The sequence below is a fragment of the Schistocerca gregaria genome, chromosome 1 (assembly GCF_023897955.1).
Source record: "Schistocerca gregaria isolate iqSchGreg1 chromosome 1, iqSchGreg1.2, whole genome shotgun sequence".
Classification (NCBI taxonomy): Eukaryota; Metazoa; Arthropoda; class Insecta; order Orthoptera; family Acrididae; genus Schistocerca; species Schistocerca gregaria.
In genome coordinates, this window is record NC_064920.1 from 281,242,409 (window position 1) to 281,269,367 (window position 26,959).

The 26,959-nt window shown below is 44.1% G+C and overlaps 1 protein-coding gene and 1 non-coding gene across 3 annotated transcripts in view; one reads left to right on the plus strand and one right to left on the minus strand.

Annotated features, from left to right (window-relative positions):
* The window catches only part of LOC126341133 (epidermal growth factor-like protein 8), a 773,192-nt gene that overhangs the window by 428,011 nt on the left and 318,222 nt on the right, over positions 1–26,959 (plus strand). The gene's annotated exons all lie outside the window — the stretch shown is intronic.
* On the minus strand, positions 26,672–26,746 carry Trnas-cga (transfer RNA serine (anticodon CGA)). Its single transcript has one exon. It is a non-coding gene; the product is annotated as a tRNA-Ser (tRNA).

Genomic DNA, 26,959 nt, shown 5'->3' on the forward strand with positions numbered 1-26,959 from the left:
AATCCCGAAGATAACAAGGGCAGATAAGAGCCATAAATTCACGTATCGCACTATCAGTTTAACTGCTCATCCAGCCAAGTTGCCTACAAGAATAATGTGCAGGAGAATGAAAAATAAAATTGAAGGTATGTTAGACGATGATCAGTTTGGCTGTCGGAAAGGTAATGACACTAGAAAGGCAGTTCTTCCGTTGCGACTGATAATGAAAGTAAGACTTAAGAAAAATCAAGATACGTCCTTGGAATTTTTCCGCCTGGAAAAAGCGTTCGGCAGTAAAGTGGTACAAAGATGTACATAACACTGAGAAAAATAGAAGTAAGCTATAGGAAGGGACGGATAATATACACTGTGGATCCGAAACAAGAGGTGGCAATAAGAATGAAAACCATGAACGAAGCTCTCCGATTAAGAAAGGTGTAAGAAAGGGATGTTATCTTTCGCCCCTAGTATTCAGCCTGAAAATCGAAGATGCATTGACGGAAACAAAAGAAAGGTTCGAAAGTGGGATTATAATTTAGTATGAAAGGATTTCGATCATAAGACTCGCTGGCGGCATTGCTTTCCTCAGTGAAAATGAAGAAGATTTACAGGACGTACTGAAAGGAATGAAATTCTTATGAATTCGGAGTAAATCGAAGAAAGACGAAAGTAATGACGAGAAGCAGAAATTAGTTTAGTGATAAACTTAACATCAGAACTGGTAATCACGAAGTGGATAAAATTAAGGAATTCTGCTACCTTGGAAGCAAAGTAACACACTGGGGATGAAGCGGGAATGACATAAAAAGCAGATTAGCGCAGACAAAGAGGCATTCCTGCCTAAGAGGAGTCTAGTAGTATCAAACAAAGGCCTTCACCTTCAGGAAGCAATTACTGACAATACGCCTTTGGAACACAGTATTGTACGGTAGTGAAACATGGATAGCGCGAAAACCAGAACAGAGAGAATCGAAACGTTTGACATGTGGTGCCAGCAGAACAATGTTGAAAATGAGGTGGACTGATAAGACAAGGAACGAGGAACTTCCCCGAAAAATCGGCGAAGTAAGGAACGTCTCGAAAACACTGATGAGAAGGAGGTAAAGGATGATAGGACATGTGTCAAGACACCAGGGACTGAACACTGAGATATTAAAGAAAGCTGTCGAGGGTAAAAACTATAGGTGAAGACAAAGATTGGAATACATCCAGCAAATAATTTAGAAAGAGAGTGCAAGTGCTACTCTAAGATGAAGAGGTTGGAGCAGGAAACGAATTCGTTTGCGGGCCGCTTCAAACCAGTTTTAATTCACTATTGGTCATCGTGTGGGTCCCACACACCTGAGTACTGCTCTAAGATAGAACGTACAAGTGATTATTAATCGGTCAACTATGTCGATTGACTGCATTTTCCCAGTATTCTACCAGTGATGCGTAATCTTAACAGCGGCTCAGCCTATGCGTTCATTTCACCTCGTATCGCTAGAAATCGTTGTACCAAGGTATTTGTATGGGATTCAATGCAATCGTTGTCATTGACGCTACGTTTTGTTTCGTTTTGTGAAGTGCATAATGTTATATTTAAAGCAAGCTGCCAATCTTTGCATCACTTTGAAATCTTTTCAAGAGGTTGGGTTGGGTTAATTTGGGGGAGGAGGAGACCAAACTGCAAGGTCATCGGTCTCATCGGATTAGGGAAGGATGGAACAAGGGAACCATCCCGGCATTTGCCTGAAGCGATTTAGGAAATCACGGATGACCGGACGCGGGACTACACCGTCTTCCTTCCGAATGCGAGTCCAGTGTGCTAACCACTGCGCCGCCTCGCTCGGTGAAATCTTATCAAGATCTGATTGAATACTGATAAAGCTTTTTGAAGACTGTATCTGCGAACGCTCGCCGCCAGTTTTGTAAAGGCCTCGTCACTATTGCTGGAGGTGCCGAGTTGCCACTGTTGTTACGGTAGGCTGAGTTTGTGAGTTCGTGAGACGACTTCTTGTGCACTACACCGCTAAGACAATTGCTCCCTGCCACTGTTACACAGCTATGCCCCAGGGTCAGGTACAGGATAGGAGAACGAAGGTTCTATAAAACTCCAACAAATTAATAACAAACTCACTCAAATGAGTTGAAAGTTTACTTATTTTTGTGACTTGACGAAAAATGAAGTCTGCAACACTGCATATAATATAACACAAAGAAGGCCCTCAATGGCTAAGTGCAAATAACCGTAGGTAAACTTCACAGTACACAGCAAGTACAATTTACGACAACTGTCTCTTCACTCCAAATAGCTTACTAAAAGACGTTTCCTGTCTAAGTCAGCACTGGACGATGATCTATAACGAAGTGGGCGAGAGTTGCTCTTCTATCTCCAGAGTACGCTTCTGTCCGTCCGTTGTCATCCAGTCATTGGCGAATTGTACTCGGCCGGCAACTGGCCGGGGCGAAGTCGATATCTTCACCTTCAGTGCCGCCCGTAAGCCTGGTGGAACTCGTGCACGTTGAGAGTCTCTGTGGCACTGGCACCATCTCGCATCTTCGCGTCTGTGGTGCTTTTGCCCTGGCTGTGTCTTGTTCGAACGACACAGCAGCTGAATTTCATTTCAGATAACTGCACCATCTGCAACAAGTCTAACGTTGCTATATATATATATATATATATATATATATATATATATATATATATATATTGTCTGCAAGGTCATTAGTGTACAACACGAAAACAACGCACTTCTACGTGACATGTATCGCGTTGCTTCTAGTCTTGTCAGTGAGTCTCCATCCAAGAAAACACGCTGCTTCCTCCCTACCAAGAAATCTTGAACCCAGTCACAAATGTTGTTTGATATTCCATATAGTCGTAGATAATAAATATTGCTATGGTATCGAGCCATAACTTTTTCGGAAAAAATAGTGCATCAACTGATTGCCATCGCTCAGGACTTTCAGGATGCCATGTGATAAAATCGCAAGTTGCGTTTTCGCATGATGGATGTTTTCAGACTCCATAATATATACAGGGTGTTACAAAAAGGTACGGCCAAACTATCAGGAAACATTCCTCACATACAAAGAAAGAAAATATGTTATGTGGACACGTGTCCGGAAACGCTTACTTTCCATGTTAGAGCTCATTTTATTACTTCTCTTCAAATCACATTAATCTTGGAATGGAAGCACACAATGTACCAGCGTGACTTCAAACACTTTGTTACAGGAAATGTTCAAAATGTCCTCCGTTAGCGGGGATACATGCATCCACCCTCCGTCGTATGGATTCCCTGATGCGCTGATGCAGCCCTGAAGAATAGCGTATTGTATCACAGCCGTCCACAATACGAGCACGAAGAGTCTCTACATTTGGTACCGGGGTTGCGTAGACAAGAGCTTTCAAATGCCCACCATAAATGAAAGTCAAGAGGGTTGAGGTCAGGAGAGCGTGGACGCCATGGAATTGGTCCGCCTCTACCAATCCATCGGTCACCGAATCTGTTGTCGAGAAGCGCACGAACACTTCGACTGAAATGTGCAGGAGTCCATCATGCATGGACCACATGTTCTGTCGTACTTTTAAAGGCACATGTTCTAGCAGCACAGGTAGAGTATCCCGTATGAAATCATTATAACGTGCTCCATTGAGCGTAGGTGGAACGAAACTAAAATGAGCTCTAACATGGAAATTAAGCGTTTCCAGACACATGTCCACATAACATATTTTCTTTATTTGTGTGTGAGGAATGTTTCCTGAAAGTTTGGCCGTACCTTTTTGTAACACCATATATATATATATATATATATATATATATATATATATATATATATATATATATATATATATATATATATATATATATCGTTAGTACTGTTCTAGCGTTGATGCGATAGCGACTGACGCTCAGTGAACACCGGAGATATATATATAAGATGGTATCTGTCCGAAAGAATAGATACCATCTATGGTGCCGGACAATAAGTTGGGAATGTGGGTCACACGGGATGCGTGCCCGAGGCAAGTCCCTGCAGTCGCACTATCCTCTGTGTCCTCGAAGTCTCATATGGATAGAGCGTCTGCCGTGTAAGCAGAAGATCCCGGGTTCGAGTCCCAGTCGGGGCACACATTTTCAAATTTTCCTGTTGACTTGTATCAACGCCCGTATGCAGCTAGGAGGGGTATTTATTTCATTGTAATTCCATATTAGCTGGAATGGGCGAGGTCAACCGTTCGACATACCTCTGCTGTGAACTCCATTTGACGATAACGTCTTCCGCTCCTTTCCTTTCACGCCCAATGTGAATCGATACTAAATCGTTAGTACTGTTCTAGCGTCGATGCGTTACCGACTGACGCTCAGTGAACACCGGTGAGATCGCTATGCAGACCACACTGATACGTTCAGCCAAGGGGAACATGTAGGCGGCTTCCTCACTTGCAGGCGTATCCAGTGTGTAAGCGGAGAAGCAGTGCCAATGGGCCCGTTACATCGCGGAGCACCTGTTTTGTCGGTTATTCCGCAGCTCGGTAGGCTCCCAACGGGCTCCTATTACCGGCCGGGCTCTCTTTTCGGCCGGATGCTCACCTCTAACGAGGCGAACGGGTCCGATCAGAGAATCCAATCTCCCTGCTGCATCTGGTCAAATTACACCGCGGCTAGTGTTCGGTGGCTGGTCGTACACTAATTTTGCACAAACCAGAACAGCAGTTGCTCCAAGAATTCTGAAACACGTTCTCTTACAGTACAAAAAGGAAAAATATTATCTCGCTGTAACCAAATAAAAATCAGTAAGCTATTCGTGTTCGGGGACGAACAATACTTGTTCAGTCTAAATAGGTCATCTAAAGTCGCTTTATTTTGTGTTATCTTTGTAGATGTCGAAATACACGATGCATCAAAAAGATTCATCGGCTCATACTCGATCATATATGCCACGTGACTGAAAATGAAAACTTGGGGTACATTTCGCCTTACGCTTAGGACTGTGAGGGGGGCCTTCCACTGTCAGTCAGGTGCGAAGGTACCAGTGTCCCTCAGACGCCGGAATAGACTGCCGAACAACTTTTCAGAGGGTATTCTGCGCTGTGGATATTTTTCAGCCCAGAGGGCACGGGCTTGCAGGCTACGTCCATTTGGTAAACAGTAGCAGAATATCATATCCGCTATTTCACTTCCATTGCCAACAAATGGTGGAAGAGAGAAAATGTAAATGTACTGCATCGTTTGCACGTAGAAACAGTAAACACATAAGTGAATCCGCTGTTGGAAGAAGGTAAAACAGTATGGTACACTCTTGACATTAATATTGCTATACCAAGAAGAAATGCAGATGATAAACGGGTTTTCATTGGACAAATATATTATTCTAGAATTTCCATGTGATTACATTTTCACCCAATTTGGGTGCATAGATCCTGAAAAATCAGTACCCAGGTCAACCACCTCTAACCGTAATAATGGCCTTAATACGCCTGGGCATTGAGTCAAACAGAGCTTGAATGGCTTGTACAGGTGCAGCCGTCCATGCAGCTTCAACAAGATACCACAATTCATCAAGAGTAGTGGCTGGCGTATTGTGACGAGCCAGTTGCTCGGCCACCATTCACCAGACGTTTTCAATTGCTGAGAGATCTGGAGAATGTGCTGGCCAGGGTAGGAGTCGAACATTTTCTGTATCCAGGAAGGCCCGTAAAGTACTTGCAACATGCGGTCGTGCATTATCCTGCTGAAATGTGGGGTTTCGCAGGGATCGAATGAAGGGTAGAGCCACGGGTCGTAATACAATCTGAAATGTAACGTCCACTATTCAAAATGCCGTCAATACGAACAAGAGGTGACCGAGACGTGTAACCAATGGCACCCCATACCGTCACGCCGGGTGATACGCCAGTATGGCGATGACGAATACACGCTTCCAATGTGCGTTCACCGCGATGTCGCCAAACACGGATGCGACCTTCATGATGCTGTAAACAGAACCTGGAGTCATCCGAAAAAATGACGTTTTGCCATTCGTGCATACAGGTTCGTCGTTGAGTACACCAACGCAGGCGCTCCTGTCTGTGATGCAAAGGTAACCGCAGCCATGGTCTCAGAACTGATAGTCCATGCTGCTGCAAACGTCGTCGAACTGTTCTTGCAGATGGTTGTCGTCTTGCAAACGTCCCCATCTGTTGACTCAACGATCGAGGTGTGGCTGCACGATCCGTTACAGCCATGCGGATAAGATGCCTGCCATCTCAACTGCTAGTGATACGAGGACGTTGGGATCCAGCACGACGTTCCGTATTACCCTCCTGAACCCACCGAATCCGTATTCTGCTAACAGTCATTGGATCTCGACCAACGCGAGCAACAATGTCTCGATACGATAAACCGCAATCGCGATAGGCTACAATCCGACCTTTATCAAGTCGGAAACGTGATGGTACGCATTTCTCCTCCTTACACTAGACATCACAACAAAGTTTCAGCAGGCTGGCCTACTGCTGTTTGTGTGTGAGAAATCGGTTGGAAACTTTTCTCATGTCAGCATGTTGTAGGTGTCGCCACCGGTGCCAACCTTGTGTGAATGCTCTGAAAAGCTAATCATTTGCATATCACAACATTTTCTTCCTGTCGGTTAAATTTCGCGTCTGTAGCCCGTCATCTTCGTGGTGTACCAATTTTAATGGGCAGTAGTGTAGTTCTCAGGATTGACAATACTGTACAATAATGCACAAAAACACGACGAAAACTGCCGTAGCCTACAACTAGACTCGACCCACATAATTGGCTGCAGACCACCTAATGGTAGGTAGAGTACTGTGCGTAACACATCATAATACCCTGCCGACACGTTTGACGTAACACCAATGCAACGATTGTGCTAATATCCGCCACCAAGTGTTTTTGAATATAGACGTTTTACACCTCATAAAAAAGTAAATGTCGTGTGGCTAGGGCCTCCCGTCGGGTAGACCGTTCGCTGGGTGCTACTGAAATGTAGTGTTTCGCAGAGATCGAATGAAGGGCAGGGTGACGGATCGTAACACATCTGAAATGTAACGTACACTGTTCAAAATGTCGTCAATGGGAACAAGAGGTGACCGAGACGTGTAACCAGTGGAACACCATACCATCACGAATACACGTTTCCAATGTGCGTTCACTGCGATGTCGCCAAACACGGATTCGACCATCATGATGCTGTAAACAGAACCTGGATTCATCCGAAAAAATGACGTTTTGCCATTCGTGTATACAGGTTCGTCGTTGAGTACACCATCGCAGGCGCTCCTGTCTGTGATGTATCGTCAAGGGTAACCACAACCATGGTCTCCGAGCTGATAGTCCATGCTGCTGCAAATGTCGTCGAACTGTTCGTGCAGATGGTTGTTGCTTGCAAACGTCCCGATCCGTTACATCCTTGCGGATAAGATGCCTGTCATCTCTACTGCTAGTGAAACGAGGCCGTTGGGATCCAGCACGGCGTTCCGTATTACCCTCCTGAACCCATCGATTCCATATTCTGCTAACAGTCATTAGATCTCGACCAACGCGAGCAGCAGTGTCGCGATACGGCTAACCGCAATCGCGATAGGCTACAATCCGACATTTATCATGGTCGGAAACGTGATGGTACGCATTTCTCCTCCTTACACGATGCATCACAACAACGTTTCACCAGGCAACGCTGGTCCACTGCTGTTTGTGTATGAGAAATCGGTTGGAAACTTTCCTCATGTCAGAACGATGTGGTGTCGCCACCGGCGCCAACTTTGTGTGAATTCTCTGAAAAGCTAAACATTTGCATATCACAGCATCTTCTTCGTGTCGGTTAAATTTCGCGTCTGTAGTACGTCATCTTCGTGGTGTAGCAATTTTAATGGCCAGTTGTGAAGAAAAGGGACAAAAACACACTGCCATCTATTTTGAGGTTGTAGCACGTAGGAGCGCTCCCGACATCTGTTGATCGTACGGTGAACCTGTTTTATCACTGATGTACCCGTGCTGTGCAGTCGTAAAGTATCTACTGCACACTGACCAGCGCAGCTACGGCAAACGGCAACAGGAAGGCTCTGACCCATGCCCCAATGGAAAGAGTGGCAGCGCCACATCTCCAGGAAAGCAGGGGTGGCGCTGATTTAACTAGCCGTCCATCGGTGATCGCCCCCTAATTCGGTCGTAGCCTTAGAGAACGTCAGCACTGAGTAACAGGAACACGTTACTTGGCCTGCGTTCTGTGAGTAGTAATAGCGAATAAAGTAGTAATAGTGGGTAAACTGTGGCATTATTTAAAAATTTAGGTGATGGTATTTTCTTGGTTGTTACTAGGTTTACTATTGTTTGCATGTCTATATGACATTACTCGACATTGTCACAGTACATCAGAATTCATCTATGAAAATAGACATGCAGAACAAACGAAGAAAATTGTCAAATAATGTAACCCAATCCTAACAGAATATGGAAAAAGGCCATGTATAGTGGTCAACCCTGCAACACCTAGACTACATGGGCAACCACACACCATCAACCATTACCTCCAGTCGGCCCAGGGGTAGATATCTTAGATAAACCTACATACCTTATTAGCAAAAAGTTTGAAAACCGTCTAACAAAATTCTACACATATATTAAAAATATATGGTAAGAAACTCAAGATTATTAGCACAAAAGTAAAATACACAAAATACCAGCAAATGGAAAATTCATATCGGTCAGTATTACTAATCTTTACACTTAAATTACAAGCCTACAGCAATACGAAAAAAGTCAGTAACAGGCGCGAATGAATTTATATGAAACGTAATTATATGACTGCTACAATTAGTACTCCATGAAAACTACTTTCAAATTAACCATAAAATTTATGCACCAACAGATGGATGACCATGGGATGTAGCACAGCTGGGACAATATAGAATATATTGCTAATCATGACAGAAGAAAATTTTTTAAGGAATTCATACGTGTTGATTAAGAAACTCATGTATTATTATACTCGTAGATATGTCAATGAAACACAGATTCTAACAGATGGTATCAATACAGACATCCAACAAATACACGAGGCACCGAATGCACTGCACCCTAAAATGGAATTTTCAACATAAAAAGAAAACAATGAAACAAAAAATTCTCTTTACTTAACCGTAAAAAAATTACAACACACAGAAATTTGAAATTTACTCTGATCCCACTGCAACATAAGGCACGGTTAATGCAAATTCGTGCAACCCAAAAGCGTGTAAGTACTCGTACCTTCACACGGTAGCATAATAAACCTAACACTAGAACAAAACCCCATACAAAAGAAATGATTAAAATCCTACAGTACGTGGCACACCAAAAAATTTTGTATGTAGAAGGCACGGGAAGCACAGGATTTAAGAGAAGATAAGCCACTTTTGTTTTTAGAAACAAAATGTGATATTAATCACACGTAGTATGTACAGATCATTGTGGATTCCTGCTACTGGCCATCGAAACTTCTCTTATTCCTTGTTCGTGTCACTTCTGACACCCACAGTGGCCGACACAACAGCTACTCTGTCTATATTAACATTTTGGAGAAGCTGTATCATCGCTTTATCTGATATTCACTTCCAATGTGTTCAAAGCACAAATTTTCATAGCTGTAGCAATGCTCATTCGCTACACCGAAGCCCGTTTCTTCATAAAAGATGAAGATGTTGATGGGAAACCCTACCATATCCTCACGTTCCATGGCCCTTGAAACTCAGGAGGGAAGCACTGCTTGGCGGAAAGACCATGCTCCATCTAGTAAGGAACGTTTGAAACATATTCTCCACGATTTGACACTTGGAGCAAGTCTGGGGACAGGCAACAGAATATCAAGAACACAATAGCGTTGAAAATGCGTTTAGGGAAAAAATTGTACTCAGAACGTTTGATATTTCCACTGTTCATATGATTTCTTAAAAGAAGCTGCAGCCTATTCAGTAGCTGCAGAGGGCAACGGTCTGGATAATTGACTAACTGGCCTTTAACGTTTGCGAACGTGGCCTCGTTGTGTTGGTACTTACTTTCCGAAAGCGTTCCGTAAAACATCGAATTGGAGCTATTGGTAGGCCGTCCACTGACAGACGCCACGTTAACACGCCAGCTACACAGTAGGGCTGACCTTGTCTCGGCCGGCAGAACGCCTGCCTCGCAGCGCGTTGCGCAGTCTTGAGTTTCCGTCAGCACTGACGAAGCGGCTCCCAGGAGAGTCCAGTCGCTTCCTGTCTCGCGCCGCCATCTCCTCCTCCGGCTACTCCTACATCCAAACATCGGGTCGCCTTGCCGCTGGATCTGTTAACGAGGACGAGGACCTTTTTTTTCATATGTACTCCTGCATTCTGTAAAGCACCCTGACGTCTACGGCGGAAGCTACTTCGTACTGTACAACTCGATAGGGCTTCTATCCACACTACTCGACCATGGAACGGAAAGAATGATACCTCCGCAATTCGTCTAAACTTCTCTTCACAGTCTCTGCGGAAGTGATATTATAGCGTTAATTTAGACAACATTGGCCATGGATTGCAGCAATATGGTGCTGTACTTAAGCTAAAAAGAACAGCTGATATCGCAATAACATTAGTTTATTATGACCGTACAATGACTGTGCGCGATCGTGTTATCACTTGAAAAGGCGAGGAGGCACCAGCACCAGCTATAGGGGGCACAAAAATTTGAGGATGGCTTTAACATAAGCCGAAACTGGTCGTAATAAACGAATGCTAGGGCTATCTCGACTGTGGTTTTTAATCTTACCTTCTAGAAACTTTTTGTTAGGCCTTCATGAGGTATACGTCTGCCCCTGGTAGCTGAATGGTCAGCGCGACAGAATGTCAATCCTAAGGGCCCGGGTTCGATTCCCGGCTGGATCGGAGATTTTCTCCGCTCAGGGACTGGGTGTTGTGTTCTCCTAGTCATCATTATCTCATCCCCATCGACGTGCAAGTCGCCGAAGTGGCGTCAAATGGAAAGATTTGCACCCAGCGAACGGTCTACCCGACGGGAGGCCCTAGCCACACGACATTTACTTTTTTATGAGGTGTAAGACGTCTATATTCAAGTGTCTGCCGGTTTGTTTTTCAGCATCTCCTTGGCGCCCTCCCATAGGAGGAACCATTGTGATGTCCATGGCAGAGTGTACTTAGCGTAGTACCACATGACAGTTTCGTCCCGTCCCAATCGCGTATGGTATGCGGGAAGAATGGCTTCTTAAATGCCTATATGAATGCCGTATTTAATCTACGGGAGCGATGCGTACGCGGTCGAAGTCTATCTTTATAATCGTCGTTTAATACTGGTTATTGAAATTTTACACATACGCTTTTGCGGGATGATTTACGCGGATATTAGCACAGTCGTTGCATTGGTGTTACGTCAAACGTGTCGGCAGGGTATTATGATGTGCTACGCACAGTACTCTACCTACCATTAGGTGGTCTGCAGCCAATTATGTGGGCCGAGTCTAGTTGTAGGCTACGGCAGTTTTCGTCGTGTTTTTGTGCATTATTGTTCAGTATTGTCAATCCTGAGAACTACACTACTGCCCATTAAAATTGGTACACCACGAACATGGCGTGCTACAGACGCGAAATTTAACCGACAGGAAGAAAATGTTGTGATATGCAAATGATTAGCTTTTCAGAGCATTCACACAAGGTTGGCACCGGTGGCGACACCTACAACGTGCTGACATGAGAAAAGTTTCCAACCGATTTCTCACACAAAAACAGCAGTAGGCCAGCCTGCTGAAACTTTGTTGTGATGTCTAGTGTAAGGAGGAGAAATACGTACCATCACGTTTCCGACTTGATAAAGGTCGGATTGTAGCCTATCGCGATTGCGGTTTATCGTATCGAGACATTGTTGCTCGCGTTGGTCGAGATCCAATGACTGTTAGCAGAATACGGATTCGGTGGGTTCAGGAGGGTAATACGGAACGTCGTGCTGGATCCCAACATCCTCGTATCACTACCAGTTGAGATGACAGGCATCTTATCCGCATGGCTGTAACGGATCGTGCAGCCACACCTCGATCGTTGAGTCAACAGATGGGGACGTTTGCAAGACAACAACCATCTGCAAGAACAGTTCGACGACGTTTGCAGCAGCATGGACTATCAGTTCTGAGACCATGGCTGTGGTTACCTTTGCATCACAGACAGGAGCGCCTGCGTTGGTGTACTCAACGACGAACCTGTATGCACGAATGGCAAAACTTCATTTTTTCGGATGACTCCAGGTTCTGATTACAGCATCATGAAGGTCGCATCCGTGTTTGGCGACATCGCGGTGAACGCACATTGGAAGCGTGTATTCGTCATCGCCATACTGGCGTATCACGCGGCGTGACGGTATGGGGTGCCATTGGTTACACGTCTCGGTCACCTCTTGTTCGTATTGACGGCATTTTGAATAGTGGACGTTACATTTCAGATTGTGTTACGACCCGTGGCTCTACCCTTCATTCGATCCCTGCGAAACCCCACATTTCAGCAGGATAATGCACGACCGCATGTTGCAAGTACTTTACGGGCCTTTCTTGATACAGAAAATGTTCGACTGCTGCCCTGGCCAGCACATTTTCTAGATCTCTCAGCAATTGAAAACGTCTGGTGAATGGTGGCCGAGCAACTGGCTCGTCACAGTACTCCAGTCAGTACTGTTGATGAACTGTAGTATCGTGTTGAAGCTGCATGGGCAGCTGTACCTGTGCACGCCATCCAAGCTCTGTTTGACTCAATGCCCAGGCGTATCAAGGCCGTTATTACGGCCAGAGGTGGTTGTTCTGGGTACTGATTTCTCAGGATCTATGCACCCAAATTGCGTGAAAACGTAATCACATGTAAATTCTAGTATAATATATTTCTCCAATGAATACCCGTTTATCATCTGCATTTCTTGTTGGTGTAGCAATTTTAATGGCCAGTAGTGTAGTTCTCAGCGCCTCACTTTTAGTTAACTAGTGTACAAACTATTACTAATGCCTTTGGATAAAGTTAAGGGTAGTAAAACTTACAATGGTTTAGTAACAATGTAGCATTTCTCCCCCTTTATTGTCCCAAATGCTATAATCTTCGAAGCAGAGAGCGCTTGTGACGTTGCGATGTGCGCGCACGCTGCCCGCGGCGCGGCGGTGCGTGTGGTATGCTCGCGCGGTCTCAGGTGCACGCCGACAATTTGCGGGCGTTCTCAAAGAGCGGACGGCCGCCGAGTCGCTCCCCGCTGTTAATATCTCCCTGCAGTAAAGCACTGCGATAGCATCTAATGCGGCTGTACTACTCGCGGCATTACAACGTGAGGGGAACGTGGTTGCGCAAACGCGCTCCACGAGGAATTTCTCCGACACGAGGAAGCGCGTTCCGGTGTCGGTTTTCGCTTGACCCTGCGGTCGGCTTCTCTTTATTTCCTACTTACTTAGCTAATAGTCTTATCTGCACTGGCTGTGTACGTGCTTAATCGCTGTACAAGTCACCTTAAATGCTGACTGTATTCCTGCTACTGCTGTATGGTCAGAATTAAAATAATTTGAATAATTGTGCGTAATACACATCAGAACGCTGGGGTGGCACTGTTAACTTTTATCTGTAGCAGATTGTTTAACTTGATGTAAGAAATTACGCATCACAGACCCTTAATTATATCGCCATACTTTCACGGGGAATAAGTTAACCCCAATTTTCAAACGTGGGAGTACATCGATGTGAACAAAAACTACTAAGCATACTTCGAGTATGAGGAAGGGCGCTTCTTATTTTCTCTTGCACGAAGAGCGTCTGACATGTGAGTCACGGATTTTTATCAGTTTTTGCAAAGGGTATTCTGTATATTAAAAATAAAGAAACACGAGTTTCGGCAATTTAGTACCCGCACCCTAATTTTTGAAAAAAATGCAGATTGAAGTTGACAATGGAATTTCGTATTTTCAATGCTATGTATCGAAAGATAGTCTAAAAGCAAACAATTTTTGTTAATATAATTTGGGGTTCAAAGTTAATAATGTTCAAGTTATTAAAGTTTTTGTGTTTTCATACTGTAGCTTCGGCGTACGTCATTCTACGAGTATAGCAGTGCGAGATCGGCGGTGAGGGGTCGACGCGTTAGATTACCAAACCACTGGCCCATGTTCGAGTCTTGGCCTTGGCATTTTTTTTTCATTCCATTTCTTCAGTGTATCTCATAATATTCTGATAATAATGGGAAGGCTTTAAGTTGCCTTTTTGGAAATAAACATCAGGAGACGTGATTAATAAGTGAATAAATATTTATAGTGTACCTATAGTTAATTGTTTGTATACTTGATGTTCCAATGCGTAGCGTGTCTTTTAAGGACATTGCATTATTATCATTCCAAGTACGCTGGTCAGTTCGATTGTTTTTATTTTTACAATAGGCCTACTTCGACTGAGTTACCACCATCAACTAACCTGTAAGTAAAAGATACATAATTTTGGCACATTACCTCTGATTTTATAGGTAATTTTTAAATGGGTTTCATTATTATATATTTTTACATACATCTGATATATTTGGCATCCATAACATATTCGTAGATCTCTCACTATCTATTTGCATCTGAATTACGTTCCTTTGCCGCTATTCGAGTAATAATCGTTGGTTATCATCTTATCTATTTCTTTATGTAATTGTCAGACTATATTATTTATATGGGTATTTGGCAGATAATCCTGCACTATTGCATGGTTATGCGCAGTTCTCTTTATCATTGCTGTTATGTAGGTATTGATAACTGCCACAGCTATACTTTTCGTTTGTAGTATATCTATATATTTTCTTTTTATAGCTCTGGCATTCTTTACAAATTTTGGTGATCCTATTTTCTTGGCTGTTACTTAGTTAATTATTGACTGCAGTCCATATGACATTGCTGGATACTGTCACTGTATACCAAAATTCATCTATGAAGATAGATATACAGAACAAACGAAGAAAATTGTCAAATAATGTAACACAATCCTAACAGAATATGGAAAGAGGTCTGGTGTAGTGATGAACCCTGGAACACCTAGAGTATATGAGCAACCAAAATCCATTAACCATTACCTCCACCCCACCCAGTGGCAAGTATCGCAGATAACCTTACGTACCTTATTTGTAAAAAATGTAAATTCACATTGGTCAGTATTACAAATCTTTACACTTAAATCATGATTTATGAGATAATCACCTTAATTTAAATTAACGTACTGCAATACGGAAAAACGTCCGTAACAGGCGCTAATGAATTTATACGAAACAAAATTATATGTCTGCTAAAATTTGTACTTCATAAAAACTGCTTTCAATTTAACCATACAATTTATACAAAAACAGATGGATGGCCATAGGATGTAGCACAGCTGGGACAATAGTGGATATATTTCTGAATAGAACAGAAGAAATTTTTTTAAGGAATTCATATGTATTGATTAAGAAAGTTATGTATTATTATACCCATAGATATGTCAGTGAAATGCTAACAGATGGTATCAATACAGACATCCAATAAGTACAGGAGGCACTGAATGCACTGCAGCCTAAAATGGAATTTACAACATAACCAGAAAACAATAAAACAAAATATTTCCTCGACTTAGCCGTATAAAACCATTAACAACACACACAAATTTGAAACTGATCCTAATCCCACTGCAACATATAAAATGGTTAATGCAAATTCGTGCCACCCAAAAGAGTATAAGTGCTCGGGGGCCGAACCGCGGAATAACCATGGGTTCGGAAGGGGGGCGGCGGTGGGGTGTGTGGACTGCTGTGGCCTGTTCTGGGGCTGTGAATCACTGAGGGCTACGGCGGAACGAAGCCTCTCCGTCGTTTCTAGGTTTCCTGTTCAGTACACAATACACACACACCACCAATGGGAAAACAGATTGCGGCGCCAGTTTCTTTACCACCAGACATTTCACTAGTGCCTTGGATTAAATTTCAAATACCTTTTCAGTGTCCCGTGGAGAGACTGTCTGTGATACTTCAGTGGTGTCCGACCGTCTCCTTGTGTGATTGCCTGAAAGAATCCTGAGGAAACATAGTGCACCCACGAAGGAGGCAGCGCACTAAACTCTCGCTTCAGTTGCCCGTCAGTCAGGAACCCACATCAGAAAGCATTCATATAAGGAAACAGACAGTATGCTAACGAGGCCAGCAAGTGTCGTCACAAGTTCGTCTAATAAGCGTTAAAGTGAGGCAGAGATATTCCTGAAACACCTGTGGCAGACATTGCAATAGAGGCGTTGCGCAACAGTGAAAGAAAAAAAAAATAGAGTTTAATGTCCCGTCGCTATGAGGTCATAAGAGACGATTGTGTAACACCGTAGTTCACTGTTAAAACATGCTTCCTACATCTCGCCAACAACCGTAGAGGTGAAATTACAGCGATCAGAGCTCACAGTGTGTGTTACCGAGCCAACAAAAGTTAAGTTGGGAGGACGGAGCCACAAGAAGTACCCTCTACTACAAACCGTAAAGGGAGACTCGGAATAGAGACACAGACGTACGCGCGCGCATGTGTGTGTGTCTGTGTCTGTGTGTGTGTGTGTGTGTGTGTGTGTGTGTGTGTGTGAAGGGAGACTCGGAATAGAGACACAGACGTACGCGCGCGCATGTGTGTGTGTCTGTGTCTGTGTGTGTGTGTGTGTGTGTGTGTGTGTGTGTGTGTGTGTGTGTGTGTGAGGGAAGGGAGAGGGAGAGAGAGAGAGAGAGAGAGAGAGAGAGAGAGAGAACTGTATTGAGCTGTCATGGCCAGGATGTGATCTGACCACCAGCAATCGGTACGTACCTGTATACCAATTCTCAGTTGATGAGAGTCAAGCTGTGCTGCTCTCTGGTGGAATTGCGCGCCTGTTACGGGCAGCGCTCGCGGCGCCGGGGTAAGTAGGGGTCCTGCCAGCTCAGTAGGCGGGTCCGCAGAGCCCCGGGGACTTCCGCGTTCGTTACCGCCTGCGATTGAATCCACCCTGCCGCCGCCTTCCCGATGCTCTTCGCAACTCGCTCGTGACTCTGGACGGGGAACACTGGCCGCCTCGGGGTCACGTCCCCGGGTCCAGGCTGCGTTAGCGTCTGCCTATCTGCTGGTAGCACACAGCGCAGCAGGTTACTGCTGCTGCCAGATGCAACTCTCGCAGAATGTCCCGATTTTTAGGTGTGTCATGTGTTGTGTTGGCAGAAGAGCCAACACCGTGTTACTAGTGGAGGCCGAAATGCAGGCGTTTTAGCTCACGCAGGCTGGCGTGACGAGGGAAGGACTATACTGACGTGAGGTCTGGAACATGACAAGGAATTAGAATTCAGGAAGCGGACGTAATTAGTTTGATACTTAACTTTAATCCATTAATGATGAACGTCGCTCTTGACGGTACATGAGTCACAATAGTATCTGTTCAGAACACATTCATAGTAACTGAATATGGCGCCTTGCTAGGTCGTAGCAAATGACGTAGCTGAAAGCTATGCTAAACTGTCATCTCTGCAAAAGAGAGCGTATATAGACAGTGAACCATCGCTAGCAAAGTTCGACTGTACAACTGGGTCGAGTGCTAGGAAGTCTCTCTAGACCTGCCGTGTGGCGGCGCTAGATCTGCAGTCACTGATAGTGGCGACACGCGGGTCCGACCTATACTAACGGACCTAACGATATCACACACTTTAAATGCGAACATTTTTTTAGGTTAGGCTTTACCGTGACTGTTGTTGACATTAAATGAAACAACAAGTTTACTGTTACCAGTCACCGTTTTATTTATTTCCACCACGTGTTTCAAAGGTTTAAACTTACATCATCGGTTGTATTTACATTAGTTAGTTTGACATTTGTGTGTGTGTGTTGTGTTACGATTTTTTGGAGGAACTTGTGGCACTGCCCAGTGGAGAAACAAGACACTATTTCAGAATATGGTTTTGGATTTCTTCTGATAAAAAATTAAACTAATGTCTAATGGTAAACATAAAATAAGTAAACTAGAGTACCTCCAGTGGTCACAGTGTTACGACAGCGAAAGGAACCTGTACATTGGTGTGCAAAATGTACGAGTCTGGCAACATACCCTCTGACTTTCGGAAAAATATTATCCACGCAATGAGCTCAGCAAGAGCTGATAGGTGCGAGAATTATCGCACAATCATGTTAACAGCCCATGCATGCAAGTTGCTGACAAGAATAATATACAGAAGCATGGAAAAGAAAATTGAGGATGCGCTAGGTGACGATCAGTTTGGTTTTAGGAAAAGTAAAGGCACGAGAGAGGCAATTCTGACGTTGCGGTTAATAATGGAAGCAAGACTAAAGAAACATCAAGACACGTACATAGGATTTGTCGACCTGGCAAAAGTGTTTGACAATACAAAATGGTGCAAGATGTTCAGAATTCTGAAAAAAGTAGGGCCAAGCTATAGGGAGAGACGGGTCTTAAACAATATGTACAGCAGCCAAGAGGAAATAATAAGAGTGGACGACCAAGAACGACAGTTTAAGACAAGAATGTAGCCTTTCGCCTCTACTGTTCAATCTGTACATCGAGGAAGCGAAGATGGAAATAAAAGAAGAGTTCATGAGTGGAATTAAAATTCAAGGTGAAAGGATATAAATGATACGATTCGCTGATGACATTGCTATCCTGAGTGAAAGTGAAGAAGGATTACAAGATCTGCTGAATGGAATGAACAGTCTAATGAGTACAGAGAAAGGACTGAGAGTAAATCAAAGAAAGACGAAGGTAATGAGAAGCAGCAGAAATGAGAACTGTGAGAAACTTAACATCAGGATTTGTGGTTACGAAGTAGATGAAGTTAAGGAATTCTGTTACTTAGGCATCAAAATGACCAATGACGGACGGAGCAAACCGGATATCAAAAGCAAGCTAACATTGGCAAAAAGGACACTCCTGGCCAAGAGAACTCTACTAATATCAAACATAGGTCTTTATTTGAGGAAGACCAAGGTGGACATCAAAAGAGCCCAGTATTCACCTAGTGGGATGTGAAAAACCACCTAAAAACCACATCCAGGCTGGCTGGCACACCACCCCTCGTCGTTAATTCGATACAGGACTGGCGCGCCTACCGGAGTCCAGGAAGCAGAGCATTAGCCCTCTCGGCTACCCTGGCGGGTAGGTAGTTCGTAAATAATGAGATAAAATACCTATTTAATAAATATACAGGCAACGCACGAAAACGCTTTTCCTCAAGAAATTCACAGTGGCTATGGACCTGAACGTACAGAAGAGCACTGGATCGTCAATCCAGCTCACGAATACGATCCGGACAAGACTTACTTCTCTGCATCGCAAGCAGTCCCGCTCTATGTTAAATTACACGAACAAATACAAAACAAAATAAATAAGCTCATAATAATTTTACCATTATTAAACCCGTTATTCCGCGTAAGTGCAACAAAGTACTCGCCAAACAACTCCGTGGTCTAACTCAAGGCCTATAGATCAAACTCAAGTATCGGTCTGAATACTCTTCTTCTTCGTCCCCGAAATATTCTAGCAGCCGCGATAAAACTTCTGTGGTAACGACACGCCAAAGTTTTTATGCGCTGTCACATTACCGGACCGTTTATCGCACCTCCGAGTTGCCGCCGTAAACTACTCCGACACACGGAGCCCTCTTTTCGCGGTAAGATCACCGCAATTTAACGATGAGAAAATACACGTAATACGTCAGAAGCTATAGGCAGACGCTGCTCGGGAGGGAGGATAAACGGCCCGCTGCTGGCCCGCTTGTAATCTACGACCATAAACACGTCGTTTGCTGCACTTGTTAGCTGCTGGCCCCCGCGGCTCTCGTGGGCGTGAAACGAGACAATTGCGTCGGGCAAAGGCGATCGCTTCTCGGTACAGTTTTATCGGCCACGCATAATTGACGTTCATTGAGATACTGCACGTCGATATTTTTTGTAGTGTTTTGGTACCGTGATTGGCGATCTAACATTTTCTAATTGGGAAGCTGCACCGAATGCCCAATTACTGCTCTCTCACAAGAGACGGAAGTGGAAAGAAACACGTCGCTAGAGGGATCAAGATAAAATACCAACAAATTACTTGAGAAACAAGAAACAGGAAAATGATCCGTTTCCTTATTCCTAAATTTTCGAAGCTCCTGCTGTTGTTGTCTTCAGTCCGAAGACTGGTCTAATGCACTTCTCCTTGCTACTGTATTCTGCGCAAGCTTCTTCACCTCTGAGTAACTGCTGCAACCTACACTCATTTATATCTGCTTACAATGTCTTCGTCTCCCTCTCCCTTTTTTACCCCTTACACTTCCTTCCAATTGATGACTCCTCGACGTCTCTGAAGGTATTCCATCAGTGGATCATTTCTTTTAGTTAAGTTGTACCACAAATTTCTTTCTGCCTTTACGCGACGTACTAATCTAATCTTTAGCATTCTTCTGTGGCAACACATTCTTCTATTCTTTCCTTGTCGGAACTGTTTATCGTCCACGTTTTACTTACAAGCTCTTAAATTTCTGTTCGATGTTAACGAATTCTTCATCTTCTTCTTCAGAAACGCTTTCCTTGCCATTGCCAGTCTACATTTCATATCCTCTCTGCTTCAGCCTTCGTCGGTTGTTTTACTGCCCAAACAGAAAAACTCGTCTAATGCATTCAGCGACCCACTTCCTAATCTAATTGCCGGCCGGATCTGGCCGATCGGTTCTAGGCGCTACAGTCTGGAGCCGCGCGACCACTATGGTCGCAGGTTCGAATCCTGCCTCGGCCAGGGGTGTGTGTGATGTCCTTAGGTTAGTTAGGTTTAAGTAGTTCTAAGTTCTAGGGGAGATAACTTCAGCAGTGGTCCCATAGTGCTCAGAGCCATTCGAAGCCTAATCTAATTCTCTCAGCATCGGCTGATTTAATTCGACTACATTCCATTACCCGTGCTCCCTGTACATTAAATCCTCTTTCCAATACACTATCCATTCCGTTCAACTGCTCTTCCATCTCTGACAAGTTTACTATGTCACCGGTAAACCTCAAAGTTTTTATGTATTCTCGTTGATCTTTAATTCCTTTTCAAAATTTTTCTTCGGTTTTTTTATTGTTTTCTCAATGTACAGATTGAATAACATCGGGGCAGGGTAAAACCCCGTCTCACTGTCTTCTTAACCACTCCTTCACTTTCATGCTCATCGTCTCTAACTGCAGTCTGGTTTCCATGCAAGATGCATACAACTTTTTGCTTCCTGTGTTTTACCCCTGCTACCAGCAGAATTTCAGAGTGTTCCAGCGAACAGTATCAAAAGTTTTGCATAAGTCTACAAACGGTACAAAAGTAGATTTGCTTTCTTTTAGCCTGTCTTCTAAGAGAAGTCGCAATATTAGTGTTGTCCCGCGTGTTCCTACATTTCTCCGAAACCCAAACTGATCTTTCCCGATATCGGCTTCTACCAGTTTTTCGATTCATTTGTTGGTAATCTGTGTCAGTATTTTGCAACCACGATTTATTGAACTGTTGGTTCGGCAATATTAAAATCTTTCAGTATCTGCTTTCTTTGGGATTTAAATTATCAGTTGTCCCATACATCTAGCACAACAAGTGTGATAGTTTTTCCATGGCTGGCTCCTGCTACCAAATCAGTAGTTCTGAGGATATGTCGTCTATACACTGACGGAAATGGATGGTGTTACGTCATATGCGTCATTCCGAATCCTCTCAAACTGATATTCCAGTATTTTGATGTCTGTAGATAATGTTGTTAAAATTTCATCCTCACCAGAGTTTATTTTCAGTATTTTCAGCATAAAAAAGCTATTCCTACGCATGAAGGATGGTGGGAGTACGTGATGGCTATTGGGTGTGTCTAATGTCTCTGGAACTTTTCAGGTGGAGAGTAAAACATTACAGAACGTGTATGAGTAGCTTGTCGCCATGTTTCGGACTTTGAGGAAGATCGAATTATTGGAATGAGGGACATGCGAATATCATGCCTACAGAACGGAAAGACAGTTGGCTATAGTGCAATGAATGTTCAATGAATAATGGCAACATGGGCTCGGGAAAACACTTTGGCAACAAGAATAGGTACGAGTCCTCGCAGAACTACTCCACGAGAACATCATTAGATTGTCCAAATGGCTCTCACGAGTAGACGGATGACAACTGCTGAATCAGGCAGAGTGTCATCGCGAACGGTCAGGAACCGATTATCGGAAGCTGAGTTGAAATCTCGAGTTGCCACGCGTCGTTTATAGTTGACATCATGTCAGAGACAACCAATAGTTACATGGTGTAGAGAGACAACCAACTTTGAGGAGGGAGCAGTCGATTAGTGTTAAACGTCCCGTCGACAACGAGGTCATTAGAGACGGAGCACAAGCTCGCATTAGGGTGGATGGGGGAGGAAATTGGCCGTGCCCTTCCAAAGGAATCATCCTGGCATTTGCCTCAAGTGATTTAGGGAAATCGCGGAAAACCTAAGTCGGGAAGTCTGGACGTGGGTTTGAACCGTCGTCCTCCCGAATGAGTCCAGTGTGCTAACCACTGAGCCACCTCGCTCGGTCCCAACTTTGATATTGAGTGGCATTATGGTATGTTCAGCGATGAGTCTCACTTCTGTTTGCGGCCACCAGATCGACGCCGTCGTGTCCATAGACGACTTGGTGGGAGGTCACAGAGAGCGGCAATTCTGCATAACCATACTATGCAACTACAGGAACCGTAGTGTGAGTTATTGGGTATGACAACAGAAGTGATTTGTTAATTGTTGAAGGGAGGTGGAATACTCGCTAGTACATGGCAACAACGACAAACACTGCTGTCATTTACTTCGTGACAATGGTAGCAAATGGCATATTCCATCAGGATAATACAAGACCTCACGCTGTAGTTCATATCAAAGACGCACTGAGGAACGTATTAATCCTTGACTGCCCTGCCTAGTTTCTTGATTTGTTACCCATAGCTCACCTCTAATATGTGATAGGAACGCCTGTACTTTCATACAGAATGCCAAGAAATTTCTGATTATGACATTCGAAGGCTGTGTGATTTTAGGTCGCAACGAATATAAGAGAAGGGGTCACACCTTCTACAGATGTTGATTCTGGACATCAGTGTCAAATGAAATGAAATTAATTATTTAATATCTGTTATGTAATGCCCATCTCCATAATATCTGACACATATCAGACAACTACCTCATCTTGAAACATTTTCCATTTCCGCCATTGTATTATAGAATACAGCTTGCTTTCGTGTCAGGCAAAAGTAACTCGGTACCCTGTGTTTTTCAGGTACATTTCGTTTAATGCCTACTGCCAATTCCAGATCCATTTTGGCAGAATCCAAGCAGCTCTTCATTCTGACAATTGACATGGCCCCAAGCAACATGATACAGTGCTCGAGATCTTGGACTCGTGGTCGAAAGGATTTGGGTTCCAAGGTCATACAGTAAAGTCGCGTTACAAGCAATGACAAATTATGGAACACACTAATCAATTTTCTGTGGCTACATGTCAAATTTGTTTTTCGCAGTCCTAATCACATGTTTAAAATTTATGCAGTTAAATGGTTCAAATGGCTCTGAGCAGTATGGGACTTAACATCTGAGGTCATCAGTCCCCTAGAACTTAGAACTACTCAAACCTAACTAACTTAAGGGCATCACACACATTCATGCCCGAGGCAGGATTCGAGCCGAGCGGTCGGGCGGTTCCGGACTGAAGCGCCTAGAACCGCTCGGCCACACCGGCCGGCTATGCAGTTATATCACAGCTTAATACCGAGTATATTTTGTCTGTTTAATACGACTCGACTCTAAAATAAATGCGGCAGTTATCTAAATAGTGCCAGAATTTGCTTTAAAAAATAAAAGGGGTTATCAAGGGCACAGGAACGCAGTCACCGGACGTGCGAAACATGGAAAAAGATCGCGTGATGCTACATTCCGATGCCATGTTATGGGTCCATCGAAACAACCTGAGGTGAAGTAACCCGCGTCTTGTTAGGACAATATTGAGGAAGGCCGTGGAGCTACTGTCGTATGGAAGATGTTTACATGAAATGAAATGAAACGAATGATATGACTGCCGTAGTTTCTCACCGACGAACGACACAGGAACCAAATATCCTTGTCTTGTGCATCAATTTGTTTGTCCATAGCACACTGCAGGCGATTTGCACCTCCAGCACGGCAGTGCTCCATTCCGTGATTCGAGAGCGGTGGCGGTAAAATTATGACATCAATGACGCGTTGGAAACGATGTGCTTTCTCCGCCTTCCCCCCCCCCCCCCCCCCCTTTCCCGACAACGGTCTTTACACCACCATTAGCGACGCTCAACAGTGATGAGAGAAGTGTGCAGCTTATGCTCAGCAATTGTACTGCATTTTTCTAACTGCTTACAGACAGTCATTGTGGTAACCATCGAAAATGCTACTCCAGGCGGGTGTAAAATGAATGTACGCAACGCAACACACTGAAGGCGAAAAGAAGATTTGGCACTGTTTGACCCTGAAGCATATCTTAGGATCTCTTAATGATGATATTATTTCCTCCTTCTTGCTCTTTAACATATAAATCACAACATAAATAAATGATTAAAGGAACTAGTAACCACCAATGGTAAATGTTGTTTATGCTTATACATTTATTATGGATTAAGAGCCCTTTATATGTTACAAATGTTTATATATCTATGTCCAATGGACATAAAGGGATACAAACGGATTTCATAACTAATATGATTGATCAATTGCCCAAATCAGCTCCCTTTTATGGCTATGAGATCTAATATAAATGACGGGAGATGACTGACATCACCTACGTACCAAACACTAGAAGACACTACGTTCAAAGACGATCTACCGTGGTGTGCCAACCTCAGTGGAAATAAAACTTACTTGATCACAGTTGTTTAGCTTTATGAAGCCGAAGCAGTTAGCAATATCACCGTATGTACTGCGTCCGGTGCGTCGTAGTGCTGGTTCTCGTACACGTCTGCGACGATGGAAGAACTCCAACCTCAAAATAAACAAAAAATCTCATTCGAACACTAGGACGGCAGAAGACGGTCCTCTAACTACTATAACTTAATACTATCTTCTCCTCTCTGTGTCCTGCAGACGACAAACGCGAGCTCCCAGCCGCAAGGACGGAGTTCAGATAACGTCTCAACGTGAGTGTACTCAGAAGTAGCTCTCTCAGTCACTGAACGCTGCATACTCAACGACGACTCCCTACTCGGAGTACAGTGCCTAACGTTTCTACATATAAAATTACCTGAGAGCAAAGACAGCAAGTCCGTCTGTACCGACAAAAGCTGATACTGAGCGACCGTCAACAAGGGCGCTCAAAACGGCAGACCACCTTGTCTCCACCGCTGGTATCTACCGCTGGCTCCCAGCAAAGCTCGGCTCCCCTCCCTCGTAACTGCAGAAGCCGAATCATATTCTCGAAACCACGGAATAATCTCCCTCGCTACAGATTCTTCCGAACGCCGACCAACCATATTTTAGTCTTTTGTCGCCCAGCGCGGAAAGTATGCGAGGAAATTTCTAGTCCCATTAATTAGGAATTCATACAATGGTACCCTTCTCCGAGTAAAAATCCACAGAAATAACCCAGCCTCTGCTGTGACCAAGATTTTCAGAGTTTCCGGTTATCCTTCCGGCCTAGCTACAAAACCGGCCAGCCGCCACTCTACTGTGCTCCAGCGCTCAGGTGCCCCGACCGTCCGGCTAGGGCTACTCCCTCTGTTAAACAGGAACAGCGCACCTGTGCGGGCTTTTCCACCCAGCGCCTGCGTTACGCCTGCCGTTTCATTTCCACTGGCGTTCCAACCTCTACTAGCACAGGAAATCATTCATTACGCCGTTTTGATAATAAACACACTCCATCACCTTTCATGCAATAAGCGTTAACAATTATTTACAAGGTGTACGTGACAATGTCAGTCTTATTTAAATATTGATATATACGATGTGCAACCTATCAAAATGATACCTAATTCCGGTTGTAAATCGCGGTAAAGTATGTAGATGAGTGCTTGTAAGGTGCGAAATAGCCACTTTACAACCAGGCCTGGGGTTGCACTTTGGAACTTGCGAGTGATTCCTTGTGCCGGTTTCATGCTATTTTTACAACGTCCTTCCACAACGATCGACGGTTTCTGTCCTTTATCACAGGAGATCTATCTGATCTTAGTTTAGCTGTGGTTGTTCCAGCACCTTTTCACGTCACAAATACATCAACAGTTGACCTGGGCAACTTTATAAAATCTCGCTGACAGATTTGTTACTCAGTTGACATCAAATGACTAGTCCGTGTTCGAAGTCACTGAGCTCTCCTGACTCGCCAGTTCTGCTGTTACTATTTTTTTTAATGGCTCTGAGCACTATGGGGCTTAACATCTGAGGTCATCAGTCCCCTAGACTTAGATCTGCTTAAACCCTATCTAACCTAAGGGCATCACACACATCCATGCCCGAGGCAGGATTCGAACCTGCGACCGTAGCAGCAGCGCGGTTCCGGACTGAAGCGCCTAGAACCTCTCGGCCACAGAGACCGGCTCTGCTGTTACTGCTTCTCCACTGTCGACTCAATATTACCCTCCGCCTCACACACTAACGCAACCACCTCTTCTCTCATCTAGTGATCAATTTCGCGTTACGTAAAGGTATCCGGATATTTTTAATCATATTGTGTACGAAACGTCCTGGCAAATTAAAACTGTGTGCCGGGCCGAGACTCGAACTCGGGACCTTTGCCTTTCGCGGGCAAGTGCTCTACCAACTGAGCTACCCAAGCACGACTCACGCCCCGTCCTCACAGCTTTACTTCTGCCAGTACCTCGTCACCTACTTTCCAAACTTTACAGAAGCTCTCCTGCCAGGAAGTTTCATACCAGCGCACACTCCGCTGCAGAGTGAAAATCTCATTCTGGAAACACCCCCCCAGGCTGTGGATAAGCCATGTCTCCGCAATATCCTTTCTTTCAGGAGTGCTAGTTCTGCAAGGTTCG